This window comes from Battus philenor, unplaced genomic scaffold, assembly GCF_028537555.1.
Source record: "Battus philenor isolate CCGP_79_NKW_IND1 unplaced genomic scaffold, ilBatPhil1.0.hap1 SCAF_14, whole genome shotgun sequence".
Taxonomy (NCBI): Eukaryota; Metazoa; Arthropoda; class Insecta; order Lepidoptera; family Papilionidae; genus Battus; species Battus philenor.
In genome coordinates this window covers 12,490,146-12,508,938 of record NW_027181676.1, presented here as the reverse complement: position 1 = coordinate 12,508,938, position 18,793 = coordinate 12,490,146, and the positions used below count along the sequence as shown (strand labels likewise).

At 32.9% G+C, this 18,793-nt stretch overlaps 1 long non-coding RNA gene across 1 annotated transcript in view; it reads right to left on the bottom strand.

Annotated features, from left to right (window-relative positions):
* LOC137918568 (uncharacterized) overlaps positions 1 to 18,793 on the bottom strand; it is a 75,279-nt gene that overhangs the window by 39,225 nt on the left and 17,261 nt on the right. The window lies entirely within an intron of this gene.

The window sequence follows — 18,793 nt, the reverse complement described above, 5'->3', positions numbered from 1 at the left end:
AGATTTTTTTAAAATATTTACATACATTAAAAGTTTCTTGATTGTTGTTTCATAAAATAATTAATTATTCCTCAAAAATTAGATAGAAAATGTCATTTATGTTTATAATTTAAATATGTCATGTTAGAACAGTTTGGCACCATTAAGATAACTCCTAAAGGATATCTGATATGTCTATTATAATGTGTAACATTGGTAGGGAGAAATTATTTCCTTGTCGGAGGTATTACGGATGCTTTTGTGAGAAAACATATAGGGTGATGGCACTCTATGTCGAAATGTATATCACTTAGCCGAGCCTATTTTGAAGCCTGATATATTTTGATAGTAGCCATTTACGAACTGTGGTTGGTTTTGTTGTCTTCTCACAGTTGAATTTATAATCAAGACAATAATGTAACAAACTTAGATATAAATATAACTGTTGTACAAATAACACTAATTGTATTTTGATGCGTGGTCGCTAAAATAATATAATCTTTGTGATATGCGTAATAAATCGGAATGATTGTCCAGAGCAGGAAAAGACCTGTCTCTCTGTCACCCTAGCAATTTCTACTTCTGTCCCACAGAAAACATGGTCGCCATATTTCTTTCATCTGACAGCTACATTGACAGTACCAAGGGTCCTTCAGTTTTTATTTTTCTTACAAAGGAGAACTGAGTTTGTTGTGATGAATTTGCACCGATTAAATTATTCAGAATGTTTCTTAATGACCATTATATTTGTCTTACAGCTCTCCTAGTTATCCTCTAAAGATCAAATAGGTGTTTCTTAAATGTTTAATGGAATCAGACGTTACCTTGCGGAAGTCCATCCTAAGTAAGAAAAGGACCAATATTTAGTCACTTCCGCACATGCAGTGGTAGTCGTGCAACAAAGTGCACCGCCCGCCAGCTCGCTGATAATTACACAATACTCCTGCAGATGCCCCGTGGAGAGGTGAAAAACGTGTTGAGTGATTTAACGGTGGCAGTTGTGTAATTCGCATTGTTTGCCGCATTCGCATTTATCTGCGGGTTGGCGGGCTAAATATTGGTCCTTTTCTTACTTAGGTGTTTCTCCCAAGGTTCTATATATTGTGTTTCAAGTGTACTAGGGCAAAGGATTATTCCAAGCCTGTCATTCAGAGGCAAAGAGAATTAAGAGAGCGAGTGATAAGCCCATGTTGTCAAAAAATAGGAGAAGTCCGAACTCTTCACTTCCGACCTTTAAGGAATATCATAATAAGTCCGAATGTAACTATATTTGTGGGCCCTTTAAGACTGGGATGCATTAGGAAGTCTCGTAGTTAAACTTTAAAATTGAAGAATTTAATAATAGTCATACAGATGTAAGTATACATGTATAGATGTATGAAACTGGCGTAGAATGTATTACCAGATTTCATGAAATGATAAATAGATATTTTGTGACAAAATTCACTTTAACACCTTTATAGAGCATTGTTTTCAAGTAAATAACATAGCTTGTTATTTCCTGGTCCAAAAATAGGTTTCGTATCAAATGTCAAGAGTCGACAATATATGTTGAAAGTTCGGTAGGTACTTCCTTATTTTCCGGAGTGCGATGAATCAACCGAATAACATCGTGTAGCTACTTCGTGCTCTCTCAAAAGGGAATCACTCATGTCGTACGGACTCACACACGGATCCTATTTAATCTCACACCGTCGCACCTGTTGCCTTGTTTATTCTGCCAATTTCCCGACAGAGGACGTCTGCAGCGAAATTTACTCTCTGTAACGTACGACGTAAGTAGCACTAAAGATGCGAGTGAATTGAAATTGATATACGTTGGTAATTCGCGCCAGAAATTCGTTTACGTCAATCATACTTAACTTCGGATCAAATATTGTAGTACATTAAATCATTGTCTTTATTAATGTTACCAGATGGATATAATGAATGAAACATTACTATCTATCTTTGTCACGAATCATACAGAATGATTAGTGGTATTATGGTACGCAGAGGATGCTGCTGGTCATCCTCTGAATCTTCTGGAAACTTGTTTATGAGCAGTAGCAATTCTATATACTAAATCAGAGTTCCCCAAACTTTTTTGTATCATAGACCCCTTGCCATGTTTTTCCGTGTTGGCTAGACCCCCTACTTACCTGATATTTATTTCCTGTAAATTTCTAACTGTAGTGAAGCTTAGTGTATGTTCAAATTGTATTGCGACCACAAAGCGAATACCAACATCCTACAACTTACACAATTTTATAAACATATATAATATTTATTTTTTTACTTCATAGGTACTTTTATGAATAATGTAAATGTTTTGATATTATAAGATAGTATGATGTTAGTAAATAGGTACGTACTATCAGTGTATGTGTTGAGATCCACTATCGTGGACCCCCATTTTCATTTCATGGACCCCCAAATTTTTTTTTCGCTGACGTAGACCCCTTGCAGGTTGTCATAGACCCCTATAGGTCGATATAGACCACTTTGGGAATCACTGTACTAAATGCAAAAGTGCAAAAAAAAAATTATATAAGACTGTATTTCGAGTATCGAAACCGCGACCTACGATCGCAAGTCTTAGTTCTCTACTGCTTGTAAATATGTTAAATATTTTCAATAAAGCCTTTCTTTAATAAAAAAAAGTCATGATTGACACCGGCTTTACTAAAAGCTGTTGGATGACGCTAGATGTAAGCCGCATCCGACCGATTGGATTTTATTGGAAATTTATGGGGCAAGCCTATATTCAACAGTGGATTTCCATTAAGAATACAATTTTCAATGCAATCAATGTTCTATATTTGTGTATGTTATAATCATGTGAATGCTTAACAGGTCAAGCGAAGCCATCACCAATTTTTTTTATTAACTATGATGCAAAAAGATTTGTAACAGGTTGTAAATTGTGTACGTATAAATAAAGCACTATTGAATAAATCCTTCAAGGTAAAAATGTTATTAAAATAAAACCAAAAATACCTTAATTAAACTGACAGACAAAGCAAAGGCTATAGGGGCATAAAGTATTCTTATTTTGAATGGCCACAGGGGCGAGTGTATTTTGGAACTACACCTGTAATTAAATGTTATATGCAGTTGATTTCGTTTCAGTTTTCATTTTTTATTTCATTTAACTCATATATGCACATTAAAAGCTTATTTTATTTATTAATTTACTCACTTTTTTACAACTTGTGTAATGTGCCAACTCAAGGATGTGTAAAAATATAATAAAAATAGGCAATTGTGTAAATATTACAAGAAAAAATATTGAAATATGTAACACTTAATGCTATTTTTATATTTATATATTAAAATTACTAGTAAACACGTAATAGGGGTGAGCAGTGGTTACCCAGCGGTACCACTGCTCAAAAATAGTTTCCATAGGATGTGCAAGTGTCCCTTGCATACCATAATACGACAATCCGATTGCCGACCCGCCGGCTAAACGTTGCGAATATGGTATATCCCTCCTTATATATCATTAGGGGAAGCCTATAGCTTGCAGTGAGCGATATAATATACATAAATTACACATGTATATACTATGTGTGATTTTGTAATGCTATTTTAGTTTTGTAACGCTTGAAGCTAAGAAGTTTTTTCTTTTTTTGTGTAAATGTATGTAATGTTGACCTATTAAAGATTCCGCGGGCTTGAGATAGAGCGCGGAAGGCGTTTATCAATGCTTATATTATGAACTGGACCTTGGTTGGTAATTCCAAGTATTCATGAGATCCACTTTAAGAACTGTAAGATATTATTCAATCATTTCCGTTTCTCTTTATGAGTAGGAAGTCAACCTATTACTACCTTTATACTGTGAAGTCTCTTTAGAGGCGCACTAGTCGAAAACTGAACCATTCTCGATCGAATTCATATCGATCTGCCAGCTTCGTTATTTCACGAAGATTATTACCAAGGTCTGTTCAGGGTTATGTGTAAGTACCTACTGAATCTGCGTGCTTTATTGATTAGGCGACTTGGTAGTTAAACGCGCACAAGAAGGCATTAGAAAATAATTGCGATTTTAACTTTAGCAAGTAGGGAATAGTGCTACACCGCGCGAACATATTTTTTTGAGACCTCTCGTTCCACTCTCTATTTTGTTGGGAAGAGAGTTTTGTTGAGAGAGTAATTTTTTCAAAAGTTTTTTTGAACAGTTTCCTTCTCTTCTAACGTCTGAACGAATTGCGTCATGGCATAAATATTTCTATCGATTGTGTTCTTGGGATGAAAATTTGTGTCCTCATTTTTGAAAATGGAGGAAAATAATGTAGGGGTCATATACGTTTTATGGAGTCAGCATACTTAGCGGTTGTGAATGGCAGACGGACTGTGTCGTTAGTCGTTCCCACACTTGCGTCTGGTCTACTTGTGTAGCTTATATTCGTGTATAAAATAAAGTTTATTTAAATTATTTTCAAAAAAAATTAATTCCTAGACCTAGTGAACATAGTGAACGAAAATTAAAACAAATGTAAATAAAAAATAAGAAATGTTAATGAGATATGTGATATAATGTGATATTCATGTGAAGCGAAAAAACAATGTAAATAAACAGAAAAAAAATTACAAAATGTTAATGTGTAACGAGAGAGGAATGAAAGGTCACAAAACCGAATGAAAGATTTTAAGGTGTATAAATGAAGAGTAAGAAAATAAAAAATATTGTGAAAAACTAGATAAATTAAAACAAATAGTCCCTGTCCCACACCAGATAGGGGGTACGAGAGGCTCCTAATAGCGGGGGCCAAAAAAAAAACATACTGAACTCACATACCCTACAAACACAATATATATAGCGGCGTATTGTTACTTCATTATTATTAATCAACTATTTATAATTGTTATGAATAATTAGATAATACATATACTATTTATTATAGTATCGATTATATGTGTATATATAAAAATAATTACAAATAGTTACACGAACCTCGTATCGATCTTTCAAATTCATATCACGTCTATATCCATCAACATATATAAAAACTATGACGTTACATTAATAATCGAAATTCGTGTTTAATTACGTCAAATGATAATACATCATAACTAATTAGATTTTGGTTAATTAAAATCAATGCTATATTGTATTAATCCTTCAAAGTGTGTTTAATTACAATTGCAAACAATTTGCTAATTAGATTCACAATAGGATTACACACAGATTAAGATTTTGACCGTGCTTAGGGATCTCGTTGGTTACTCGCATATCACTTACCAGTCCTTCGACGGATTACGAAAAGTTGCTTTAGTTAGCTAAGCCTGTGATATTTATTTACAATGACAAAGGACCGATTGGAACTGGTCATCATGAAGCGTCTGGTGATGGCCCTAACATATATATAGTCTTATCATAGTCTTCTTCACTTTGTACGTGGATGTGTGCGCTGTTTGCTGGTTCTTGTTCTTCACTCGAGAGGCTATTAGAACCTGCGGCCATCTGTTCCGTGCCATATGCAGATTTCTTGCTTTACAAAAACAAATATTGCATTGACTAATAAATTTTAGATTTATAATTCCATCTTCATTCCTTTATTGGACAATTCATCAATAACGGTTAACTCTCACCATAAACGGTTTGACAGCCCGTTTTTGGTGAGAGCTGCCAAGATTTGGGACGACCTGCCTGGGTCTATTTTCCCTGATAAGTTGAAGTCTGGAGCCTATAAGAGTAGACTGAACAGATTTCTTTTGGATGGGAGTGCGACCTTTGTCTTAATTTACACTTTTCACCAGGTGAGATGGAAGACAAATGCCTATTCCATTATAACTATATAAAAATAATAATAATGTGTCTGTCAATTTTAAGAATTTTAATTAAAACAAATTTTTAATTTGGATTAAAAATCTCTGCGTGCTTTTTATATTTGTTTTCAGTAGAAAATACAAGTTATACTATCACGCTGAAAATTCTCACGCGATTGTTAAAAAAAAAGAAACTTTTAAAACGAAAATACAATTCTGTATTTTTTAATTAAATGCCGGTTTCATCTCGTATCGCACAATGTTAGACAAATTATTCTCGAAAAAATTTCGTTTAAAAACGTCTAGCGATTTAATTATGCATTCCTGTAAAAAAAAATAAACGCTATATGCGTTTGTATGTGAAATTTGTACAGAACAATGTGTCTGCTTCGCGTATAAATCTCTGTGGTCTGATATTTACCCTGCGAGCTAGAATCGTTTTAATATTCATAGACCGTCCTCGACTTGCCTACGAGCGCCTCTGGACGCCAAATTAACAGCCCACTTCTTTTTAGTCTTTTCCTTTCATAAATATTTATCTCAGGATATGTAATATCAGAATCGATTTTAAGCCACACGTATATTTAGTGAATCGATATATCGTCCAAGAGTTTTGATTTAATTATAATGCTATATACATGAAATTGCATTTAAAAATATTTGTTGAGTTTCTCACCGACTTTTTACAGCTGATCAATATTCCTAGCCAGTGATGGCTTACTCGGGGAATGATCACAATGACCTTACTATAATGTAAAAAATTATTGACGATTCATAAAAGTGTTTCAATACCTATATGAATAAAGATATTTTAAATTTAACTATGTTATCCTTAAGAACGTTAATACGAAGTTCTATTCTCTAATATAATTGAGATTACAATTTTATGTTACTTATTCTTGTTTTTTTATTTTTATTGCTTCTTTAATATTTTTCTCTTAATATACATGACTTTTTTTTAATAAAATCTTTATTTTTGTCTATAACCTCCTTGACTTGCCTGTCTGTTATTAGGGAGGCGATAATGGTTTCTCATGCTAAGAGTGGTGATGCTCAGAATTTCTCAATGAGGTTGAATCAAGTATGAGAAGATACATAGATGAAAGAAGAGTAGTAATGACAGCGGACAGACCACAAAGTCTGCAGAAAAACTGACTGCTGTTGTTCTGAGTTTATGGAGTTGAGACAATGAACTGGCAAGCGTAGCATTGGACGTCCACTCTTAAGGTGACAAACTACCTTGTTACGGTCATCAGAAGATAATGGATAAAGGCCACTTCCATCCGGTCTTATTGGAAATGATCAGGGAAGGGCTATACAGCGCTGTACGTCCCGCGGTTCAACTAATAATGATGAGTATATAGGTTATGAAAGTATTTAGTTTATTTATGGATACAAGCCAGATAAGTATAATTAAAAAAAAACATTATTGTACTTTTTAGATTTTATGACTAACATATATATTGATATAAAGAAACCTTTATTCAATTGTAATTTAAAGAGAAAACAGTAAGAAAAAAAAAAGAATAAAACACTAGAGAACGAGCTCTGGGAGATTGGGCCGAACTATTTGAAGAAACCTTTTCCAAAGTTTAAACGTTTTTACTTTAAAGTCGTTTAGAACTTCGCAGGCAAATACTTTTACTTCAAACTCGATAAATTGTTATTTAAGTAGGAAAAAAGCCTTCAACTAGTCATTTGGTCGTGGACTCGCGGGTTTAGAATATTAACGGCTTCGGTAACATTTAATAATTGAAAAAACCGCTTATAATGTCAAAATATTTTTACGTAACAACAATAACTTAACATATTCAGTGTAATGTAGAATTCATCTCGCTTAGTATAGAGAGAACTTAGCGGTAGTAAATAAGCGGATAACTTTCTATACTAAAAAGTATATTTACCCCGTTCGTTCCCAATTTTCAACATTATTCACTCTTAACTTCGACGTAAAGTTAATACCAAAAATAGTTTTTTAGATTAAATATAAATTCATACAAATTATTACTAATGGGATATATTCTATACAAAGTATTTGCAAAAATTATTATCCCAATAGATTTTAGATTCTGGAATATAATTACTTAGTCTCAATGTGCTACAATTCTCTAAAATAAATATAGTGCCGACAAGTATATGGAATCTAAACCGTTATTTATTTGTATATTTTAGCACGTCATACACAATATATGTATAATGGCGACTTCAATATCTAAGGAAGTTTCTGGCAGTCAACCATTTGGACGGTGCAGAGATAGATTAATGAAAGTACGTGAAATAAGTAAATAACATAAAAGAGAAGGAAAAGATTCAAGTTGTGTTGAAAAATAATAACTAAAATAAAAAACACATAATATAAAAATACTATTGTTTACAATTACTTTAATGAAGTATAAATATAATATAATACATATACTTAAGTGTCCACATATACTATTAATAATTAAATAATAAAATACAATGATCGTCTCTGTCTGATTGTCAAGCAACAGTTTACGACTCGCTTTGAATGCGCAACGATACCTGATAATCCCAATGTTTAGAAGGAGCGCATTCCAGAGAAGAATAGATTGAATTGCGAAGGTGTGAGTAAAGTCAGTAGTATAGAAGAGACATTTAAGTAAACAAATGCTCGAAGAGCGAAATGTTTTTTATGTATACTAGAACTAACCAGAATCTAGATAACCCGTGACTTTAAAATACTGTGAAATATGATATCTATACCAAAATATAAAATTAGCTTATCTATATATATACATATTTCCACGTTGTCCTATTTCGGCACCTTGAAACTATTGATGATTGACATTGTAATAACTTTTTGAAAGACTAAAACATTAAATTTAAATATTTCATAAAGTTCTGTCTCAATATTGTTTCTATTTTTAATTAATTATGTTGTGTTTATATAAATATAAATAAAAATAGAAATATCACACGTATTTTAAGGCAATGGAATGATGGAGTGAACTTTATTTACTATTCCTGCAGAATGCTATTGATTCAGTTCCCAACCCAGCACAACGTAATGTCAGCAAAAAGTTCTGAACTGTAAACAATTCATTTGTTTTCGATAAAATATTTTTATAGAAAAATAACAAAATACTTTTTATTCTCAAAAATATTAACTATGAAAAACTTAAAACAAATAAACATTGTTTATAAAATTTAAAAAATATTGGGAATGGTCGGAGATATTCTGTGTATCACAAATTAAGGTTTATGTGACAATTATATTTGACAGTTTGTATATACAAATTGAAAAATAAATAAAAATATAATATTATAGACATAGACTGATTATGAGGCGGAGCGGGGAGGGAAGAAATAGACCGAAGGCGGAGACGGAGAGAGAAAGGTAAGGGGGAGAGATTACCTTAAATTATGTCTATTTATCACTCAGAAAGACTGCACCTGTTAAGCCCACTTGGGTTTTTTGTAAATAACGATCCGACCTAGTTGTGAAATACAATACGCTGAATATCTGGTGAATATTAAGTATTCTGGTATCTCCAAGAAAACTTCACGTAGCCCTAAATTCTTCTGAAGTTTTGGTACAAGAAATCAGGTGGCCGCCGAGACTACTAAACTAAAAAATCCCCTCGTTGAAAGTTCCTATTTTCCAAATTTTATGCATGTTCTCCTCGCTAACAATTATAGGGTCAGCATATAGCAAACAATCAGAAAAACATAAACTGAAGATGCTCCGTGGAGGGGTGAAACACGTGTTGAGTAATTTGGTGGTGGCGGTTGTGTTATTCGCATCGTTTGCCGCATACGCATTTATCAGCGGGCTGGCGGGCGGTGCATTTCATTGCACGACTACCACTGCATGTGCGGAAGTGGCTAAATATTTGTCCTTTTCTTACTTAGGATGGACTTCCGCTAGGTAACGCCTGATTCCATTAAATAATCAGAAAAACGATCCTAGGAAAATACATCTCTATAACTAAACATATTAATTATTTATTTAAACGCAGAGATCTTTACTGAATACAGATCTATGGAAGGGACAGACAGCCGTTAATGGGCCATAATTGTTGATGGCCCAACATCTTATTAGCATTAGGCGCCCATGTTTGCGATGATGCCGGCATTAGCAGTTAATTAGTATTCCGAATGTCACTCCATTAAACACTGCGAAGCTAATTGCCGCATCCATAATTGTTCATTTTAATGTTTAAGTGTTATGTAATCGTGTAATTGTGGGAGACTACAAAATAACTTGTAGTTTAATATCTCTCACTGTTTTATGACTAAAATCTAAAACCAATGTATGTTACCAATGTAAGCGCGGTCTTTAATATTGGGCTTCATTTACAAACTAAAAGTTACTCAAAAAAACCACTGAGTGGACTATGTTCGAGGTTTCTCTACAAGATACAGCATACACAGGAGCGCAGAATATATAGCCACTGGAGTCTTTAGGTTCTGGAGTAGAGATCACGTTAAAAATAAAGGTTGATATTAAAAATATATTCTCTAACAACCAGTTCAAAAAAATTCTAATTTAATATCTTTATTCAAAAAGGCATTTATATTCATTAGAATCGTCGATTATTTTAACATTATAAGTAGTAAGCTACCACCGATTCAGAACGTTGATTCGAATTGAACTTTGTTCTGTTGAGATGAGCAGGCGAGAAATTCAATAATTGCTTTCTCTTTAAAAAAAAGTTATGATATAAGTCATGTAAATGAGTCAAGAAACCAAGTTCTACACATTTTGATCAACTTAAACACTTGAAGGTTGTAATAATATTTATTTAATTACATACTTTTAATTTTAGATTTAAAAGTAATAAACAAAAAGTCTAGGATATCTTGTAGGACTTTGTTATATATGCTTACACCCATACCAGTGAAGGAGTTATTAACTTTTTAAGACGAAATACAGTCGTTACGAGTATATTTCTTGTATTTATCATGTGTTTGTTATTTATCACTATTTCTCATATAAGATGTTAAATGAGGGCGCATAAATGATATATCAATAAAAATATGTTGTGAAACAACTGTTTATCAGTTTCTTTTCAGACCAATGATGAAGTAATAACATAGCCAAACAACCGACTTGTCGACCGATTTAAAAGAATGACGTGTAAAATTAATTTTGAGTTCAAAACTATAGCTTTAAAGTGTTAAAAGTATTCCTTATAAAAGAAAAGAATCATAAACCTTATTTTATCTATTATACTTAAAATAAATTCGTCGATATTAAAACATCTTATGATAATAGCACTTGACGATATCGCGGGCAGGGAGGTCGTCCTTTCGCACCGGCGGCGCCCAAATGCCCCTCTAAAGATGAATCAAATTTCTTTCAGCCCTTAAATAAACGGTCATCTCTTTAATGATTCACTTCGCAATTGTTACTGCGATTTTATTAAATGTAAAATGGTTATTTATAAGCTTAAAGGTTCTTTATATTATTTTTAAAATTTATATTGTTCAAATGTAAATAATTGTATTTCTTTATGGTTCTGTAGGATATGGACCGGCAAGGGAAGTGTAATACCCCACCAACTAACAAGGCTACCAACTGATCCAACCACAAGGTGGAGAGCATATTTTTTAAAAGTCATCGGAGAGCGCTGCACGCAGGCCCTTTGCTTATTGAAAATCTATGGGGTAGAGCTATTTCCAACTGTGGACATCCTCATGTAGACCACCTGGAGAATTTGCACAAACATGACTAAACGCAAGAAGAATTGCATTGACTATATATTACATAGGGCTTCTGATCATTCACCCCAGCAAGTCTTTAAACCTTTAAGGGTTTAGTTGTAAACGTGGTGATCCCAAGCAATACCAGTGATATACTAGTGAGAGTGAAACAATTTTTTTTTATAATGGCGCCCGTTTTCAGAGACCTCTCGTTCCACTATCATTTTTTCGGACTTGGACTTTGATTTCGCTAAGTTTTTTAGTACAGTTTTATTTATATTTCTTCTTTCATATCTCACAAAATCTGGCATTATTTCTGCTTCCTTTTTCACATTTTCTACCATCATTCGTCATATTTTTTGCAATATCAAATAACTCTTTACATTTTATTTTGTGTTACAAATCTTATTTGATTTTTCAAGTGAAATGTTTGGATAAAATGTCCAGCGAGGTGAAGTGAAATTCAAGACAGGTTATCGTAGAAATTCATTATGTTTGAATTTCTCTCATTCCGATGAAACTGTAATGTGTAGCGGTCCGAGTTAAATATTCTTAGGGAGCCCATGAGTCTAAGGTAGCAACCAAAGAGATTTCGGCTAAGCGCCCCTCGAACTCGAGGAATCTTTAAATGCAATTTTGTCAGCAATAATAATGTAGCAATTAACATATGTAGTTATACTAAATTCTTAAAAACAAATTAGTAAATATATGTATTATATTGCAAAAATATTCGAATAAATAATCGAAAATGTTGAGAAATGAACAAGAAAATTACCGAGCGGAATCACGTTTTAAAACTAGTGTCAGAGAATGTTTCAGTCTGTGGCGACCAACTGCGTCGGAATTTATTTTTAAACGGTTTGTTGTAGCAGCCGCGCCTACGTATGCGTACTCGTTTTCGTGGGAAACCGTGTCAATTGGCGGGCGAAAAAAAAAGCCGGTTCACTTGGCAATATTACGCTTCACTGTTTTATCATTCGAACTCTATTGCGGTGATATTTGCGCACCAGAAATGTGGGCGTCCTTTCCTTTTTTTATTAATAAAAAAACATATTGATTAACACATGACAACACAACCGAAGTTAGCAGAGCTTCCACGACCTTCAATATAGATGCAGCTGTAAACATCGAAAACAATCATAACAAATCAAGAGGTGGACTTGATATGTTAATAATGCAGTTTTCGTCTAAAAAACACACGCTCGGTTTATACGATCATCAGAATATATTTCCAAGCTTGCAACTAATTTAAACAATTCATTTACTATTCACTCTGCACGCTTGTGGAGCCAGTTCTCTTTTTAGGTAACTAAAACTGAATCTATCCATTTTAAAAAGGATAGTAAAATTTCATTATTAAAATAAGAATTACGTAAATAGTACAATAAATAAGATATTGACATAATATTTTTAAAGAAATAATGTCGTCATTTATGCCGTAAAATATATCCTGCTGAATACGGGCCTTTATGTGCCGTCTTCAGGTGAACATAACAGGGTCATCTGTTACCCTTCTAGGTAGATGTTCTACGTTGTGTCGTCAGCCGGTGGCCTCGACTCTTCTGATTTGAACAAAATTGAAAATCAAAATAAAATCGTCATATTCTTTATTCAAATCCGCAGTTACAAGCACTTCCGAATCATCGATAAACATAAAATGTAGTATTGTCTGTCCTATAGGAAGCTACCACTGGCTTGGATGTCAATTCTGCTACGAAGAGCCGGCAAGAAACTCAACAGCTGCTCCATGACAATAATTAACTTCCTGAGCAAGCATCAATTACATTTAATTCCTCACATTAACATCAGTATAGTATTTCTTGGATATAATACTATATTTTTTACAAAAGTATGTTTTTAATATTGATTTTAAATTTCTTCAATAATAGTTCTGAAATCTTTTGTAGATCTCTTAAAGAAATCCTAAGCAAAGCCATCCTTTCGCCTTTTCATAGTTTATTCAGTAACATTGATCTTGTTAGTGAAGTCTAGAGTATATATAAGGATATTTAAAATATGTATTATCTACATACAATAACAATAATAAAAACCATTCCAAATTTGATATATATATATATATATATATATATATGATCCTTTTCAGCCTTTGACAGGAGCATTTGACAAATTTTCAACTCCTTGGCTGTTCGCACTATAAAAGTGTTAGTGCGGGTGGTAGGAATTTTTCCTGGTGAATCCGTACATCTTGTTGTCCGAAGAAAGAAAAAAGAAGAAGAAAGGAGATGGGGGATGTATTTAGTGTAATTTCGATGCAATTTCTCCAAATTGTAGTCTGTACCGCTAAAGTGGAAGTTTTTTGTCGATGCTCCAACTTTTATACATATATAACGTAAGATGATATGGTTATTTATGATGATACATTATTTGAATATTTCTCACGTAAAAAAAAGGTTTAAATGAAATCATCTATTATGGCGGTAATAATAATTTTATATATAACCTGAGAAGCTAAATTCGGCGCCGGTTGAGTTATGTTAAAATTATCAGCTATGATCTTCGTAAGTACCTCATTACTATTCGAACAGGCCCGTTACAATCTCCAAAGGGTTCAAGCAGATTACATCGATTTCACGATGATATTTACAATAAATGGTAATATTGGTAACATTTAACACTGTATTGTTTTAAGATTTTGTATTTACAGATGTATAATTATATTTATTTATTACATAACATGGAGGCCATTTTGATGTTGGATTGTAGTTGGGATTTTAAGGTCCTGGATAGGAGACATAGAAAAGATGGTCAGACGTCCTTGCCCAGGTCGTCCAAAGACGATGGATGCTCACCATTTCCAGCCTGTCCGATTAGAAACACTCTGAGGAAGGTCAATGTTCAGAAATGGTATCCTTATTTCTGAAATAATGATGCATTATTATAAATTTCTACTATTGCGTATAGTGACCACCAATGTACGCCATGACGAAAATTCCATAAGAATTCAATTTGATATAAATTTAAATCATATTTAATGTCAATAATCAAATCAATAATTCTGTTCTATTCTCTCATTTTAACCGATAGATGCCCAATGCATCTATCAAAGATATCTATGGCAGAATATACTGTGATGTGTGTTAACAGTGGCAATCCTATAATAATTAATGCACAAAATATGAATCCTCTACCGGTGGAATACCACTGCACAAATTAACGTGTAATGGGTATATATTTTTAATTTTACAAAATTTTTTCCTTAATTATACTCATTAAATGCAGCACAACCTCGCGAAATAGGTTGGAGACAGTTGATATAGTATGTGTATGTCCTCCGGTTTATATATATATATATATATATATACATACATACATACACACACACACAAATATATATATATATATATGCATATATTTATTATACATATTATATATATATATATATATATATATATATATATACATGTTATACTTTCAATAATTAAATGAAATGACTATGTTGAGACTTGGAGACTATAAGTAATAAATTAATATTTGAGACAATAAGAATAGCTGTTTATCGCTGCTCTGTAGTGTATTTGTATCATTTATATATTTGTATTTTTGTTAGACTGATGCCTGGATCCTTAAGTACAGATATATAATGTTACCTAAAACCCTTTCTATATTTTTTGTAAATATTAGAATTACAATGTGAATACAGGTGTACAGAGTTATACAGGATGTTTAATTATGGGTGTAAAAGTTTAAAAGGAGTGAATGTATAGCTCATTTGCTGTCAATTTATGTTCGGTAAACTCTATCCAAATGTCAATGGTTTACCGAAATGTTAAATAACGTAATGATAAAATAGTAAGAAAAGACGTTCTTAATTTGGATTACTATTAATTATAATTAACTGAAGTTTACAATCTGTCCTTATAAACTTTGTACTAAGTTATTGTCTTGTCGCATTTCAATAGTTTTATAGTGATCACTTAGACAAGGTAATTGGAAATAGGTGTGCTTTACTGACAAATGAACTGAGCGCCATATAAATAGAAGGAGAAATAATTGCAATTGTAACCAGCTGTGTGATTTAATTCTGTATGTATGGTCTCAAAAGAAATCCGAGCCAGTTGTAGCCAAATTGAGCCAGTTGAAATATAGGCTTACAATGAAACAATTTATGAAAAAAAAGGAATTTACTATCAATTATTTACTCATTTCCCGTGATTGTATCGAATAAAAAAAAGGATTGTTCTCCCTAACGATACTATGTGAGACGACGGTGTAAACAATGTATATCATAACACGGCTCAAGTGCGCGTAAATGAGATATACGCTCATGTTTTATGACGCGGCCCGAGATTTTTACGAGGGCCCTCGTTAGAGACGGGTGTGTAAATCAATGCCGTCGGACGAGGCCGAAGTTATGGAACTGAAAAATAGTACGCGAATATGTGATGTTATTCATAAGACCCTTCTTATAGTGACATTTGTAGATTCAATTTCGTGATATCTTTTATTTATTTCCTATTCATTTAACTTTTTTTTTTGATCAATCTAACCTCACTTAACTATTTTTAACTTACTTATTGCTTCTAATTTTCAATATTATAGTTACTTTAATGTATATTATGTTATAGAATCTAATTTATGAGAAAGTGTAAGTTCTATTTATTTTGTTGGAGACTTACTTATTCTCGGTTGAAGTTATTGCTATTAGCCGGAAGGCTTTTATATCTTCATCGGATCTGAGTTCACGAAGCGGAAGTATCCGTGAACTTAAAAGAAGTTGAAGATATAACAAATGTGTTACATTGCGTATGATTTATTTGCACCTATTACGGAGATTCGTAGAAGAAAATAACCGTTATAGTCAATAACACGATTAACAGATGGCTGCCAGCCGAAGTGTTTGGAGTGAAGACCACAGACCGGCAAGCTAAGGACATCTTCATGTGGTGTGGAAGTGTAAAAGGTCTTCAGGAAACGCTGTAAGCTGGTAGCTTCCTACTATTCCTCTTGAGAAACTATGGAGACGGCTTCTGACCAGCAAAGGTTGGTCAATAGCAGAAATATCGATTGCCTTTACATATTTAAATACAATTCATATTTTCATAATTAATCCGTAGATAATAGAAATAAAAAGGGACCTATGGATGCCTAGAAAATATATGCAATTATTTTGCTCATAAGATTTTCCGGGATTCATAATCCGTGAGCCCTTATTTTTATAAAACTATAAAAGCTATAATAGTTATAGCCCAGCGGTAGGGAGTTGAGACTTGTGATCGAAGGTCCCGCGTTCGATTCCTGAGATGCAGTCTTTTATTCACACTTTGTGAACTAATTATGTAGCATTACCATTACTTGCAAACAAGTTTCCAGAGGATGGGGGGCAACGTCCTTTTTGTACCATAATACCACATTGCGATCGCTGACCCGCCTGCCAAGCGTGGCGATAATGGTATATCCCTTTATAGATATCTAGACCTATGCCTTGAAGTAGGCTTCTATTAGACGAAGTGACACCGACAACCTTAAATGTAACCTAAATATGTGTTAAAAATTTTCTCTTTGGAATTAACATGCTGTACTGGGAATTTACCTCGCGTATAATTGACACTAATACAGTACCTAGACCAGTGTTTCCCAACGTGAGGCCAACGTCCCAAAGGGGCAATTTGATTGTTAAGGGAGGCCATTCAAAAGTGGACTCGACACGAGTTTAAACGTTTCGCTTCAATTTAAAAATTTGTGTATGTTACATAGGGAGGCGTAAATTTTTTAAAAAGGCTAAAGTGGGTCATGTTACAAAAAAGGTTGGTCAATACTGTTCTAAACCTTAGTCGAAGTAGGTTAAATCACTTGACCAACGAAACAATAAGTAATAATACATTGCACTTGTGCGTCTTGTAAAGGTAACATTGAAACCTATACCGTGTGGAATCTTGAGAACGTCGTCAACGATTTTCCCATAAAATAAAATTTTCAGAAAATCAAATTAATATTTAAAATTTGCGTATATTTCAGTTCGTTATGAGCATTGCGTGTTTCATATTTCAGGCGCTGTAGAATTATATTTTCGCTTAACATTTGCATTGTTATTTATGGATCAAAATGTTTAATTATTTCACATTTGGATATTCAATATTAAATCACTTTGAAATATGTTAGTCATTTATTTATTTCTATTGAAATACGCTTACAGATTCATCAAATAAGTTCAGTACAATATTAATATTCTCCAATATTTACATAAATGTATTTCAAAATACTTTTTTATGTGTCCGCTACCGTTGGTTGTGTTTTTGACGGCCAAGATATAAATGTAGACGTTAATCGTATCTCTCGCGCTTTCCGAATCGTGAATATGTAAATAAATTGATATAGGATGGTCTTGCTTTTGACAAGTCTCAAGTTCGTTTTTATTATATTCGCCATCTTGAAATTTAGAGATATATGTTGTTTTTAGTATAGTATATATATTATAGTTTGATACAGTTGATTGCGTTACATACATTTTTTTAATTAGATTTTTATTATATCGTTTGGTTAAAACTAATTTCTGTTATGACCTACTACGTACTACACTTATTTTTAGTGTATAAAAACTATTTTCCAACTGGCTAGTAGGTATGCTACTATTTCTTCTATTATTTTTAAACTGTAATTAGTTACAAGCACATATTGTCGACCGGAATTATATAGATAATTTATATACTGGTGTTTTTATTTTCCTAACCTTTTGTATCCACTCACCTGACGCTTATTATAAAACCCTATAACTCTAAATTGTATTCCTAATTTCACTCATAAGTTTTTTTGTATTAAAAATCAATAAAAGCTTTATTAATTAAATATTTCAATTTGTAAAACTTAATTTATTGTACTTGAAAGTTGTTTAAAGATTTAATAATTAACTCAACATGAGTCATTATTTGTTTATTTTGCAATCTACCTCAAAAAATTACATTTCTCTAGTTTTGTCCATACATTATTGAATTATGAGAAAATCATTCTTTTAATTAAGCAATCGATATAACATAGCATATAGGCAGGTTGAAATGGCAGTAGGCACGCTGCGTATGGTTAGGGGTTGAAGATCTGGAGTATAGGCCATGGATCGGGAAGCACATCTTAGGGCGAACGAGGTAGACAGATTACTTTGTTAAAATGAACGCCTCCTTCAACCGGTCTTCTTAGATATCCAGTTGGGTAAAGTGTATATCCAACAGTGTATGTTCTACAACTAAAGTGATAATGATTCTCTTAAGTCATTATTTATGTAATTCTTTGCCCCATTTAAAAGTCTATTGATGATGTCTTCGTTGCAGTACTCCGTTGGGAAATATTTACTATTTATTCAGCGTAGTTTTCTAACTACAGAAAGGGTTTCCTGCGGTTAACAGTAGCTCTGTTTCACACGAAGTATCGGCAGGCGCTA